This window comes from Delphinapterus leucas, chromosome 20 (genome assembly GCF_059928025.1).
Source record: "Delphinapterus leucas isolate spDelLeu-1000000601 "Yukka" chromosome 20, BTC_Dleu_Yukka2, whole genome shotgun sequence".
Classification (NCBI taxonomy): domain Eukaryota; kingdom Metazoa; phylum Chordata; class Mammalia; order Artiodactyla; family Monodontidae; genus Delphinapterus; species Delphinapterus leucas.
The window spans coordinates 14,501,890-14,516,150 of NC_143148.1; the positions used below are offsets into that span (position 1 = coordinate 14,501,890).

General features: G+C 36.7%; 2 pseudogenes across 2 annotated transcripts in view; one reads left to right on the forward strand and one right to left on the reverse strand.

The window, feature by feature from the left end:
* LOC115802581 (large ribosomal subunit protein P1 pseudogene) overlaps window positions 1–14,261 on the forward strand; it is a 60,816-nt pseudogene that overhangs the window by 26,038 nt on the left and 20,517 nt on the right. Inside the window, exon 3 of the transcript XR_004023093.2 lies at window positions 1–14,261. This exon is cut by the window's right edge and continues 20,517 nt beyond it. The product of XR_004023093.2 is annotated as a large ribosomal subunit protein P1 pseudogene (transcript).
* The window catches only part of LOC111181208 (glycine cleavage system H protein, mitochondrial pseudogene), a 21,947-nt pseudogene continuing 21,382 nt past the window's right edge, over window positions 13,697–14,261 (reverse strand). The window contains exon 2 of the transcript XR_016390861.1: window positions 13,697–14,261. This exon is cut by the window's right edge and continues 19,737 nt beyond it. The product of XR_016390861.1 is annotated as a glycine cleavage system H protein, mitochondrial pseudogene (transcript).

Here is a 14,261-nt window from a genome sequence, read left to right on the forward strand (position 1 = left end):
AACTCGTCTAGATTTTGCCTTTTAATAACTACTCTCTAGTTTTGTCATCTGGATTACATCAGTCATGCAGCATGAACTGGGAAAATTCTGTTAAGGATTATTGAAGTTTTTATCCAAGGAGCTAACAGATTGTAAGTGCTGGCTTATAAAAAGGAGGTTTTTTGCTAAATTTAACTTTCCCACTCATTAATGGTCTTTTCAGGCTTGATTATGTTTTATCAATTTCAATAAAGTTCACTTTCTAGACAATAATTAACTGGAATTTTGTATATATTGAAATAAATTTACATAATATTTCCTCACAAAGAACAACATCAGTATCTGTGTTAATAATATCCCTCTTGTTATTCATGCTGCTATAATTGTGTCATTTTTCTTTTCTTTTATCAAATTTGGAAAAATTGGGTAAGTCTATGAGTGTTTTTTAAAATTAATTTCTAGTTTAAATTGTATTAACTACTTCCTTCTGTTAGCATTCGTTTTATTTTGTAATTTAAAAAATTTTTCACTTGACTGCTTATTTTTTTCAAGTTTTATCAAGTGCCTAATATATGAGAAAGACACTAGAATAGGTGCTGAGGTGGGAGATAACAAAAAGTCCCATCCCTTAATTTTAGTTTCGTGTATGCATCGAAGGATGTTAATTTCACACTGAGTAGAGGTTTGGCTACATCTCACAAATTTTGAAATACAAACATTTCAGTACCAGTCCTCTCTGAATGGGTTATAATTTAAAATTTGACTTTCAGTTTAATCTATTACTTGTTTTATACATATAGATTTATACATATACATTTCCAAGAGGAGGTGCAAATTATTACCCAATTACTTACTAATTGCAAAAAAATAAGCTAGTTTTATAATGAGAGATCTGGCAGTCACAGATACCTGTGAAGTGTTCTTGCTAAAAATGTTTAACAAGAGGCAAATCAAGCTTCTACTTAAGTTCCAATTTAGAAACAGTGTAACAAGATGAACAACATTATGAGGAAATAAATTTGACAAACCAAGAACTTAAGACATTCTAAGACAACTGTGATGGATTCTTCAAAAAAACATAACCATGAAACAAAGATGGGGGAGTGCTGTTCAGTTTAAAAGTGACACAACCACTAACAAGTATGAGTCTGGAGAGTGAATCCTTGTTAAAAGATATTCTTGAGAATATTAGGGAAAATTAAATATGGACTGAATATTAGAATGTATAGAATTAATTTTTAAGGTATGATTATAATATTTTGGTAATATCCTAACTTCTAGGATACAAACTGATTTATTGAGGGTAAAGTGATACAATGTTTACAATTTATTCTTAAATGGTACAGCAAAAATTATATTTTATAGAAAAATGAAGCAAATATACAAAGTGTAAATTTTCAAATCTAGGTGAAGGGTAAATGGATGTTCATTACAGAATGCGTTCTATGTTTTTGTCAGAAATTTTTCATAATAAAGTTAGTAAATATTTTCTAGGCAGGTTGCTCTTTGTTATCCTTTTAACTTCTATATTATTGGTAAAATCCTTCACACCATTCCCTGATGTTTCACCAGCTATATTCTTAATATTCTCACACTCATTAAATCCTTAGGGTTACTTTTCAGCTCTAATTTTCTGGTAGAACTTAAGCAATGAAGTCTGCATTTGATCTTTACATGTTCTTTATATTCTTATGGATTTTATCAAAGATGAATTTCCTGAAATACAATAAGTGATGAATGGCTTTCTAAATTTGTTACCTTCATTATGTCTTTATATTAAGAAACTCACTAAGTATAATGTTGATAATAATAAAAATTATCATATCTATTTTTCATTCAAAGGAGTTTTTTGGCCAGGTAGTTTTTGCAAAATTGTACATGTTATAAACTATCAACCACACTTTTAGGTGGGTACCATTTTATAAATGACACCCAGAAGGGTAAATGTGTTGCCCACTATCACACAGATAGTAAAGGCAATGATGATAAGTATATGTCATTGATTAAAAACTTCCCCACAATTATTTTGATGACAAATTGAAATTATAATAGAGAATTCATAGTTCAGGCATACAAAAATGTAATCTGGCAGACACTGAGGATCTGGTCTGAGACACATTCATGCATCACTGAGAACTTGAATTTTCTCTGAATTGTATTAAACTCAAGGACAGCACCAGCTGTTTTCAAAACAGTATTTGCTAGCAGCTGCTAGTTGCAACCTTGTAGTTTAAAAGTCTCCCACCCCCGACACAATTATGTAATCATTGTGAACCCCAAAGCATCCTTGTTTAACAAGCACCCTTACCTCTTGCCAGCTCACATCCTAATTCTTGACAATTTATGTAACTTTGCAGTTTTTTACCTTTTTAAGCCTACGCCATTTTATAGTCCAGCAGAACACAATTCGAGTGGGTTGTGTTTCTTGGGCTGCAGTTCTAACAAACCCCAAATAAAAGCGCTTTTTTCCTTTTTTTCTTCAACCAGGTCTCTGTTCTTGGAATTCTTGGTTAACAGTTACATTAACAGGTTTATTTCCTAATACGAACTTCCTAAAATTTAAGAAGGATTGAGAGGTATTAGAAGGCTGTTACACACTTATTAAATTAACATGTCTGGAAAGAGTCACATTCACAGAATTTCTTTCTGGCATGAATATTTTGCTATTCTGTAAACAGAAAATGACATGGAAAGGCTCTCCTATATTCCGTTACATTATGAATTCTCTGATGCCAATAAAGATGTGAATGTTGTCTAAAGACCTTCCTACATAACTTAGAGGGTTTCTCAACAGTATGAAAACTCTGATGTTCAGTAAAGTATGAATTAAGTCTAAAGGCCTTCCCACATTCTTTACACTCACAGGATTTCTCACCAATATGAATTCTTTGATATGGTCTAAGGTCTCCACTATGACTAAAGGCCTTTCCACATTCCTTACATTCATAGGGTTTTATAGCCGTATGAATTTTCTGCTGTTGAGTCAACTGTCCACATCAACTAAAGGCCCTATCACATTCTTTACATACATAGAGTTTTAAACCAGAATGAATTCTCAGATGTTCTTTTAGATCTGTTCTATGAATAAAGGCCTTTCCACGTTCTTTACATTCATAGGGCTTTTCACCAGTGTGAATTATCTGATGCTCAGTAAAATAGAAACTAAATTTAAAGGCCTTCCCGCATTCTATACATTTGTAGGGTTTCACATCAGTATGAATTTTCTTATGTACACTAGCTTGAGAATATACTCCCACAAGTCTTCCCACATTCCTTACATTCATATGATTTCTTACCAGTATGCATTCTATGACGTACTCTAAGGTTGTCATTACAACTAAAAGCCTTCCCACATACCTTACAGTGGAAAGGTTTTATACCAGTATGAACTGTTTTATGTCAATTAAACTGTTCACACACACTAAAGGTTTTTTCATATTGCTTACATTCATAAGGTTTCTTACCTGTATGTATTATTCTGTGTTCAGTGAGGTAAAAATCAAGTCTAAAGGCCTTCCCACATGCCTTAACATTCACAGGGCTTCTTGCCTGTATGAATTTTCTCCTGACAGGTAAGTTGACCACATGCACTAAAAGTTTTCCCACATTCCTTACATTCACAGGGTTTCTTGCCTGTATGAATTTTCTGATGCTGTGTAAGGAAAAAAACAAGTAGAAAAGCTTTTCCACAATCTTGACATTCATAGGGTTTCTCACCAGTATGAAATCTCTGGTGCAGAGTAAGCTGATAGCTACAACTAAAGACCTTCCCATATACATTACATTCATAGTTTCTCACCAGTATGAATTTTCTGATGTACACTTAGACACTTTTTTTTTTGGCCACACTGCGTGGCTTGCGGGATCCTAGTTCCCCGACCAGGGATTGAACCTGGGCCGACGGCAGTGAAAGCACCAAGTCCTAACCACTGGACAGCTAGGGAACTCCCGATAGACACTATTAAAGGTATTCTCACATTCTTTACAATCAAAAGTTTATCACCAGAATGAATTTTCTCATGTTGAACAAAATTTGAGCCACAACTAAAGGGTTTTCCACATTCCCTATATTCATAAAGTTTCTGACTATTATGAATTCTCTGATTCAGAGTAAAAGATGAATGTATTCTACATGTTGGCATGTTACAGATGATTTTCATTTGACTGAAATATCTATCTCGAGGTCCCTGTTGACCCTCAAACTCACTTTTGCTCTGCCACTCATTTCTCAAAATAGATCCTTTAAGACAAGGAGTTTTACTTCCTCCTATTATCTTCCATCGGGATAAACTGATTTCATAAATATCCTCTGGAGATAATTTCTTGGTCTTATACCTGGAGAGTAAACCTAAAAGAAAACAAAAAAGCAAACAAAGATAACTTTCTAGCAGCCAGCAAAACATACAGTTTCTATCTTAAAAACAGGATACAAAATGAAAACAATTCTTGAAAAGAAATAAATGGCTTAAAGAACTTTCAATATAATAAGGTAGTTTTAAGTCAAAACAATATGAGCTGAGAGAATAATGAGAGATTATGTAAGATTTTGGTGTCAATCAGAATAATCTGGAGAGCTTCTTACAAGTACAGCTTTTTGGGTACCACCCCAGACCAAGGTGAATCAAATCTAAAGGAGTAATTGGGCATCTACATGTTTAATAACTTCACAAGATGATTCCAATATAAATCAAAGTTTAGGAGTTCTCATTTAATAATATTAATCATTTCCTTTACTCTTAGAATAAAATCCAAACATGTTACCATAGAATATAATATGGCCTTTGCTTACCTAAAGACTTCTCTGGAAGAAACTGTCCTCTTTACTCTCTTAGGACACTTGCTACTGTTCAGCTCCTAGATTACGCCCACAACCTTTCCATTTCATACAGCTTTTTACAGGCTATTTCATCTCCTAAGGATCACCTCTCCTGGGCTCAATGAAAGGCTGACTATTCATCCTTTCATCTTAGGTTAAACATTTCTTGCAAAGAAATGCTTGCCCTGCTGACTGTAAGTAGATCCACGTTTATTCTCAATCACAACATCATGATTCTTTTCTTCATGTCACAGTTTTCAACATATATACATTAATTTTCGCTTTGCTTTGCTGTTTCTGATTCCCAAACCATCCCAAAGGAAGATATAATTCCTATTTCATTCAAAATAAATAAATTCACTGGGACATAGCAGGTGTTAAATGATTAACTTTAGAATAAAATGATAACTGTCAAACTATGATACTAGAAGAGAATATTACAAAGTCACTGTAATGCAGTTGAATATCATAATTATCACTTAAATAATTTCACAACACTCAAAAGACATTTCTCCCTACCTCTAATCTCTCATACCTTACTGCAGTGATTAAGTGCACTTTTTCCTACTTTACTTCCTATATATATAGGAACTAAAGGAAATTCAAGGTAGCTCAGCCAAATGTGTAAAAGGAAAAAGGTCCTTGTTTTACCTAATAATTCTTTAAGCAGTTATCCAATCAAACAGAGATGTCTCCACCAATACTGTTCATTCCCTGCTGTGCATAGAGATGTGTATAATTAACATATATTCAGTTGAGTTTCACTATTATTCAACCCTCCTAGATGCTCAGTCTGCTTACTTCATAACATTTCACAGATTTTCCTTCTATCCCCTTACATCTAGAACCAGCCATTCTTATTCTTTATGGAAAAGTATCTGAATGATTTTTAGATAACAGTTATGTATCATATTGAACAGTTATTTAAAAACTGAACAAGGAGACTATAATTTTGGAGAGAGCAGAGTAAGTGAATGGTATGAGGAAATTGGGGAAACTAGGAGTGTCAGGGAATCTATTAAAAAGGATATTTGGGATAAAACCTAGAGGGTGGCAATCTAGATAAGAGCCTACGAAAAATCTAAATAGTGGATGTAAGGTTCAATTTGAAATGAATGGAGAAGAAATTTTCTGTGATTACAATATAAGTATAAAAATGGAGGGAGTTTGAAACAATCTCTGAATATAACACAATAAAAATTTAAATAATAACAGCAAAAAATTAAAAGCTTTTCTATTTGTAAACAATGTACTTAACTAAGCAACTGTTGTTTCAATGAGGAAATACAAATTAAAATATCACGGACTTCCCTGGTGGTCCAGTGGGTAAGACTCTGTGATCCCAATGCAGGGGGCCTGGGTTCGATCCCTGGTTGGGGAACTAGATACTGCATGCATGCCACAACTAAGAGTTTGTATGCCGCAACGAAGATCCTGTGTGCCACAACTAAGACCCGGCACAGCCTAAATAAATAAATGAATATTAAAAACAATTAAAATATCAGACTTTCTAGAAAATTTTGATGACAAATATAACATCAGAATGGATGGCATACCAATTTAGTGCTCAGAAAAAAAGTCAAAGACTTAAATGGTTATATTAACCTAAATATAAGACTGAACTAAGCACCCTACAAAAAGATAAAAAAGGAATGTAAGCTGAAGTAAAGCAAAAGAAAGGAATAAAGACAAAATGTAATGAGTCAAAAAATACAAAAAGATGGGGTAAACAAATAAAATAGCTGATTCTTAAAAACAAATCAGTAAGAGAAATAAATTCTTGGCCTACCTAATAAAGAAAAAAGAGGAAGAGAAAACTTTTAAATGACAAAGGGGAAATGTCTAAAAGAATATATTTTTTTAATTATGCAAGATTATTTTGTAAATAAATTTTAATCTATATGTGAAATAGTTTTTTTTTTTTTTTTTGGTTTTTTTTAGAAAAAGAACTGATCAAAACCAACTCTAAAAAAGATAAAGTGTTGGGCTTCCCTGGTGGCACAGTGGTTGAGAGTCCGCCTGCCGATGCAGGGGACACGGGTTCGTGCCCCGGTTCGGGAAGATCCCACATGCTGCGGAGCAGCTAGGCCCGTGAGCCATGGCTGCTGAGCCTGCACGTCCAGAGCCTGTGCTCCGCAACGGGAGAGGCCACAACAGTGAGAGGCCCACGTACCGCAAAAAAAAAAAAAAGATAAAGTGTAAATAGACCAACTTCTCTTGAAGAAACAGAGAAGCCTGTCAACGAATTATTCCCCAGGAAAGGTAACAGTAATGCACATTCCTATCATCCAAACTGTGGTCTTTAAGTATTATTCCCTACTAACATCAACCTGAGCTCTTTGGAGAATTTGCAGATTCCTAATCTAAAGCAAGGAAGGTATGTGTGTCCATGATTTCCTGGGCCAAAAAGTAAGGAAGATTGCACAGATTAGTGAGTGATGTCAAAATAACATAGGAAACAGCTTAGGAAGGAAGCCAGGCTAACAGTGAGACAACAGGAGAGAGCAAGAGTGAGGGAGGGAGATGGATGATCATTCACTGAAATGCATTTAATCAATGAATATATATATATGTGAAAGAGCATTTCCAATGTCAGCAAGGTGGCTATTTAAATAACTACTTGGAAAGTTGATAGTTCAAAAGGAAAAAACAAGCACATTTTCTGCTTTTCTAAATTAAGAACTACTGTTCATCAAAGTCATCAATAAGAGAGTAAAAGGTAAGCCATCATATGCAAGATATTATATATGAAATACACACATACACCGCAACCCTAGTTTCTTTGGAGTACCTGTGGATTTCTGATCTGAAGCAGAGAAGGTATGAGTTGAGTCCAGGATTTCCTGTACCAAAAAAGCAAGGAAGATTTCAAAGATTAATGGGTGATGGTTAGATTAATGTGTGGAGGTATAGGTATATATAGATAGGGATAGCTATACATAGATATTTAGCTATATAGATACAGATATATCTCAAGTTGTATCCAGAATAAAAATCAACTCCTAAAAACCAGTAAGAAAAAACCCAGCTAACCAAATAGAACACTGTGTGGAAGACTTCAATGGGCATTTATTAAAAGAGGGTATCCAAATCGTCAACAAAAATAAAGCAGTACTGCAATTTTCAGGGAAATGTGAATTAAAACACAATGCTACCAACTACTCAACAGAATGGCTAAAATGAAAAGATGGGAGAGAAACAATATCAAATGCCTTTAAGGTTGCATAACAAGAAGAATTCTCTTGTACACTAATAGTGGGAATGCAAGCTAGCAAAACTGCTTAGGAAAATTGAAAGTATCACAGTTCAACATATATATCCAGTGTCACCAAATTCCATTCCTAAGTAGACACTTAACAAAAATTTGCAAATATACTCCTTGTTACTCAAATGTGATCTCAACAGATTTCCAGTTTGTGCACTTTCCATCCAGTATGAGACAGGACACCCAGGAAAGGTCCTTCCTAGCACTGAGGGAGAAAAGGCTGCTGAACCAGGAAAAACCTGACTCTTGATCAGTGATGCTTTCAGAGAAAGATGTTTTATTTTTTTAACTGAAGTACAGTTGATTTACAATGCTGTGTTAGTTTCAGGTGTCAGAGAGAGATCATGATCAAAAGGGGAAAATGTGAAAATTAACAAACTAATTTAAAAAGGAGTTGGGAGGCCAGCAGGCGGAGTTCTTAAAACCAACCACTCATGTCAATTGCATACCCAATAGGAAGAGAGGTACTTTGCATCTCCAACAGGAAGAAGGATACTACTTTACTACCAAGTAGGAGGAAGAATTTTTCCTTTCCTGGCAACAGCCCAGCCAGTGAGCAACTGTCACAACTCAGCCAATAAAATGCCACTCACTTCAAACTCCTGGTTTCCTCCAATGAACTCTTCGTAATAGCCACTCCCACTCCCTCTTCTCCTCTATAAAACAAAACAAAACAAAAAAACTCTCTCCTTTGGACTTGCCTGTGGTTTGCCATAGATTGCATGTCCTGAATCGCAATTCTTTGCTGTTCCCAAATAAACCCACTTTGCTGGTAAAATAACTGGCTGATATATTGTTTTAGGTAAACAATTGGAAGACTAAACATCATAAAGACGTTCGTTCATTAAGAAATGTAATGTAAGGCCAATTAGAATATAACGAGGAGGAGCTTCAAGATGGCAGAAGAGTAAGACATGGACATCATCTTCCTCCCCACAAATACATCAGAAATACATCTACATGTGGAACAATTCCTACAGAACACCTACTGAACGCTGGCAGAAGACCTCAGACTGCCCAAAAGGCAAGAAACTCCCCACATACATGGGTAGGGCAAAATAAAAAAAAACAGAGACAAAAGAATAGGGACGGGACCTGCACCAGTGGGAGGGAGCTGTGAAGGAGGAAAGGTTTCCACACATTAGGAAGCCCCTTCGTGGGCAGAGACTGCGGGTGGGGGAAGGGGGAAGCTTCAGAGCCACAGAGAATAGCACAGCAACAGGGGTTCGGAGGGCAAAGTGGAGAGATTCCTGCACAGAGGATCAGTGCCGACCAGCACTCACCAGCCCGAGAGGCTTGTCTGCTCACCCGCCGGAATGGGTTGCGGCTGGGAGCTGAGGCTCTGGCTTCAGTGGGATCCCAGGGAGAGGACTGGTGTTGGCCGCGTGAACACAGCCTGAAGGGGCTAGTGCGCCACAGCTAACCGGGAGGGAGTCTGGGAAAATGTCTGGAGCTGCCAAAGAGGCAAGAGACTTTTTCTTGCCTACTTGTTTCCTGTTGCGCGAGAAGAGGGGATTAAGAGCGCCACTTAAAGGAGCTCCAGAGACTGGCGCGAGGCGCAGCTATCAGCGCAGACACCAGAGATGGGCATGAGACGCTAAGGCTGCTGCTGCCGCCACCAAGAAGCCTGTGTGCGAGCACAGGTCACTATCCACACCCACCTTCTGGAGAGCCCGTGCAGCCCGCCACTGCCAGGGTCCCGTGATCCAGGGACAACTTCCCCGGAAGAACACATGGCACACCTCAGGCTGCTGCAACGTCATGCCTGCCTCTGCCGCCGCAGGCTTGCCCTGCTCTCCGTACCCCTCCCTCTCCCTGGCCTGAGTGAGCCAGAGCCCCCGAATCAGCTGCTCCTTTAACCCCATCCTGTCTGAGCAAAGAACAGACGCCCTCAGGCGACCTACATGCAGAGGCGGGTCCAAATCCAAAGCTGAACCCCAGGAGCTGTGCGAACAAAGAACAGAAAGGGAAATTTCTCCCAGCAGCCTCAGGAGCAGCGGATTAAATCTCCACAATCAACTTGATGTACCCTACATCTGTGGAATACCTGAATAGACAAAGAATCATCCCAAATTGAGGAGGTGGACTTTGGGAGCAATGACATATATATTGTTTTCCCTTTTCCTCATTTTGTGAGTGTGTATGTGTATGCTTCTGTGTGTGATTTTCTCTGTATAGCTTTGCTTTTACCATTTAACCTAGGGTTCTGTCCGTCCTTTTTTTTTGGTTTGTATTTGTTTTTAGTATAATGGTTAGCACTTGTTATCATTGGTGGATTTGTTTTTTGGTTTGGTTGCTCTCTTCTTTCTTGCTTTCTTTTTTTTAATTACTTAAAAATTTTTTTTAAATACTTATCTTTTTTAATAACTTTTTAATTTTATCTTCTTCTTTCCTTCTTTCTTTTTTTTTCTCCCTCTTATTCTGAGTCGTGTGGGTGACAGGCTCTTGGTGCTCCAGCCAGGTGACAGGGCTGTGCCTCTGAGGTGGGAGAGCCAACTTCATGACACTGGTCCACAAGAGACCTCCCAGCTCCACATAATATCAAACGGTGAAAATCTCCCAGAGATCTCCATCTCAACACCAAGACCCAGCTCCACTCAATGACCAGCAAGCTACAGTGCAGGACACCCTATGCCAAACAACTAGCAAGACAGGAACACAACCCCATCCATTAGCATAAAATCATAATAAGGCCACACACACCCGAAAATCATAAAATCATATGATAAAATTATATGGTCATAATAAGGCCACACACACTCCAAAACACACCACCAGACATGGACCTGCCCACCAGAAAGACAAGATCTAGCCTCATCCACCAGAACACAGGCACTAATCCCCTCCACCAGGAAGCCTGCACAACCCACTGAAGCAACTTTAGCCACTGGGGACAGACACCAAAAACAACGGAAACTACGAACCTGCAGCCTGTGAAAAGGAGACCCCAAACACAGTAAGTTAAGCAAAATGAGAAGACAGAGAAACACACAGCAGATGAAGGAACAAGGCAGAAACCCACCAGACCTAACAAATGAAGAGGAAATAGGCAGTCTACCTGAAAAAGAATTCAGAATAATGATAGTAAAGATGATCCAAAATCTTCTAAATAGAATGGAGAAAATAAACGTTTAACAAGGACCTAGAAGAACCAAAGAGCAAACAAACAGTGACGAACAACACAATAAATGAAATTAAAAATTCTCTAGAAGGGGTCATAGCAGAGTAACTGAGGCAGAAGAATGGATAAGTGACCTGGAAGATAAAATAGTGGAAATAACTACTGCAGAGCAGAATAAAGAATAAAGAGAATTGAGGATAGTCTCAGAGACCTCTGGGACAACATTAAATGCAGCAACATTCAAATTATAGGGGTCCCAGAAGAAAAAGAGAAAAAGAAAGGGACTGAGAAAATATTTGAAGAGATTATAGTTGAAAACTTACCTAATATGGGAAAGGAAATAGTTAATCAAGTCCAGGAAGCACAGAGAGTCCCATACAGGATAAATCCAAGGATAAACACACCAAGACACATTAATCAAACTATCAAAAATTAAATACAAAGAAAAAATATTAAAAGCAGCATGGGAAAAACAACAAATAACACACAAGGGAATCCCATAAGGTTAACAGCTGATCTTTCAGCAGAAACTCTGCAAGCCAGAAGGGAGTGGCAGGACATATTTAAAGTGATGAAGGAGAAAAACCTACAACCAAGATTACTCTACCCAGCAAGGATCTCATTCAGATTTGATGGAGAAATTAAAACCTTTACAGACAAGCAAAAGCTAAGAGAATTCAGCACCACCAAACCAGCTTTTAGAACAAATGCTAAAGGAACTTCTCTAGGCAAGAAACACAACAGAAGGAAAAGACCTACAAAACAAACCCAAAACAATTAAGAAAATGATAATAGGAACATATATATCAATAATTACCTTAAATGTAAATGGATTAAATGCTCCAACCAAAAGACACATACTGGCTGAATGGATACAAAAACAAGACCCATATATATGTTGTCTACAAGAGACCCACTTGAGACCTAGGGACACATACAAACTGAAAGTGAGGGGACGGAAAAAGATATTCCATCCAAATGGAAATGAAAAGAAAGCTGGAGTAGCAATTCTCATATCAGACAAAATAGACTTTAAAACAAAGACTATTACAAGAGACATAAAAGGACACTACATAATGATCAAGGGATCAATCCAAGAAGAAGATATAACAATTGTAAATATTTATGCACCCAACATAGGAGCACCTCAATACATAAGGCAAATACTAACAGCCATAAAAGGGGAAATCGATGGGAACACAATCATAGTAGGGGACTTTAACAACCCACTTTCACCAATGGATAGATCATCCAAAATGAAAATAAAAAAGGAAACACAAGCTTTAAATGATACATTAAATAAGATGGGCTTAATTGATATTTATAGGACATTCCATCCAAAGACAACAGAATACACTATCTTCTCAAGTGCTCATGGAACATTCTCCAGGATAAATCATATCTTGGGTCACAAATCAAGCCTTGGTAAATTTAAGAAAATTGAAATCGTATCAAGTATCTTTTCTGACCACAATGCTATGATACTAGATATCAATTACAGGAAAAAATCTGTAAAAAATACAAACACATGGAGACTAAACAATACAGTACTTAATAACCAAGAAATCACTGAAGGAATCAAAGAGGAAATTAAAAAATACCTAGAAACAAATGACAATGAAAACACGATGACCCAAAACCTATGGGACACAGCAAAAGCAGTTCTAAGAGGGAAGTTTATAGCAATACAATCCTACCTCAAGAAACAAGAAACATCTCAAATAAACAACTTAACCTTACACCTAAAGCAATTAGAGAGAGAAGAACAAAAAAACCCCAAAGTTAGCAGAAGGAAAGAAATCATAAAGATCAGATCAGAAATAAATGTAAAAGAAATGAAGGAAACAATAGCAAAGATCAATAAAACTAAAAGCTGGTTCTTTGAGAAAATAAACAACATTGATAAACCATTAGCCAGACTCATCAAGAAAAAATGGGAGAAGACTCAAATCAATAGAATTCGAAATGAAAAAGAAGTAACAACTGACACTGCAGAAATACAAAGGATCATGAGAGATTACTACAAGCAACTATATGCCAAAAAAATGGACAACCTGGAAGAAATGGACAAATTCTTAGAAATGCACAACCTTGCAAGACTGAAACAGGAAGAAATAGAAAATATGAACAGACAAATCACAAGCACTGAAATTGAAACTGTGATTAAAAATCTTCTAAAACACAAAAGCCCAGGCCCAGAGGGCTTCACAGGTGAATTCTATCAAACATTTAGAGAAGAGCTAACACTTGTCCTTTTCAAACTCTTCCAAAATAGAGCAGAGGGAGGAAGACTTCCAAACTCATTGTACGAGGCCAGCATCACTCTGATACCAAAACCAGACAAAGATGTCACAAAGAAAGAAAACTACAGGCCAATATCACTGATGAACATAGATGCAAAATTCCTCAACAAAAAACTAGCAAACAGAATCTAATAGCACATTAAAAAGATCACACAACATGATCAAGTTGAGTTTATCCCAGGAATGCAAGGATTCTTCAATATATGCAAATCAATCAATGTGATACACCATATTAACAAATTGAAGGAGAAAAACCGTATGATCATCTTAATAGATGCAGAGAAAGCTTTTGACAAAATTCAACACCCATTTATGATAAAAACCCTCCAGAAAGTAGGCATAGAGGGAACTTTCCTCAACATAATAAAGGCCATATATGACAAACCCACAGCCAACATCGTCCTCAATGGTGAAAAACTGAAACCATTTCCACTAAGATCAGGAACACTCACCACTAATAGTCAACATAGTTTTGGAAGTTTTAGCCACAGCAATCAGAGAAGAAATAAAAGGAATCCAAATCAGAAAAGAAGAAGTAAAGTTGTCACTGTTTGCAAATGACATGATACTATACATAGAGAATCCTAAAGGTGGCACCAGAAAACTACTAGAGCTAATCAATGAATTTGGTAAAGTAGCAGGATACAAAATTAATGTACAGAAATCTTGCATTCCTATAAACTAATGATGAAAAATCTGAAAGTGAAATTAAGACAACACTCCCATTTACCACTGCAACAAAAAGAATAAAATATCTATGAATAAACCTACCTAAGG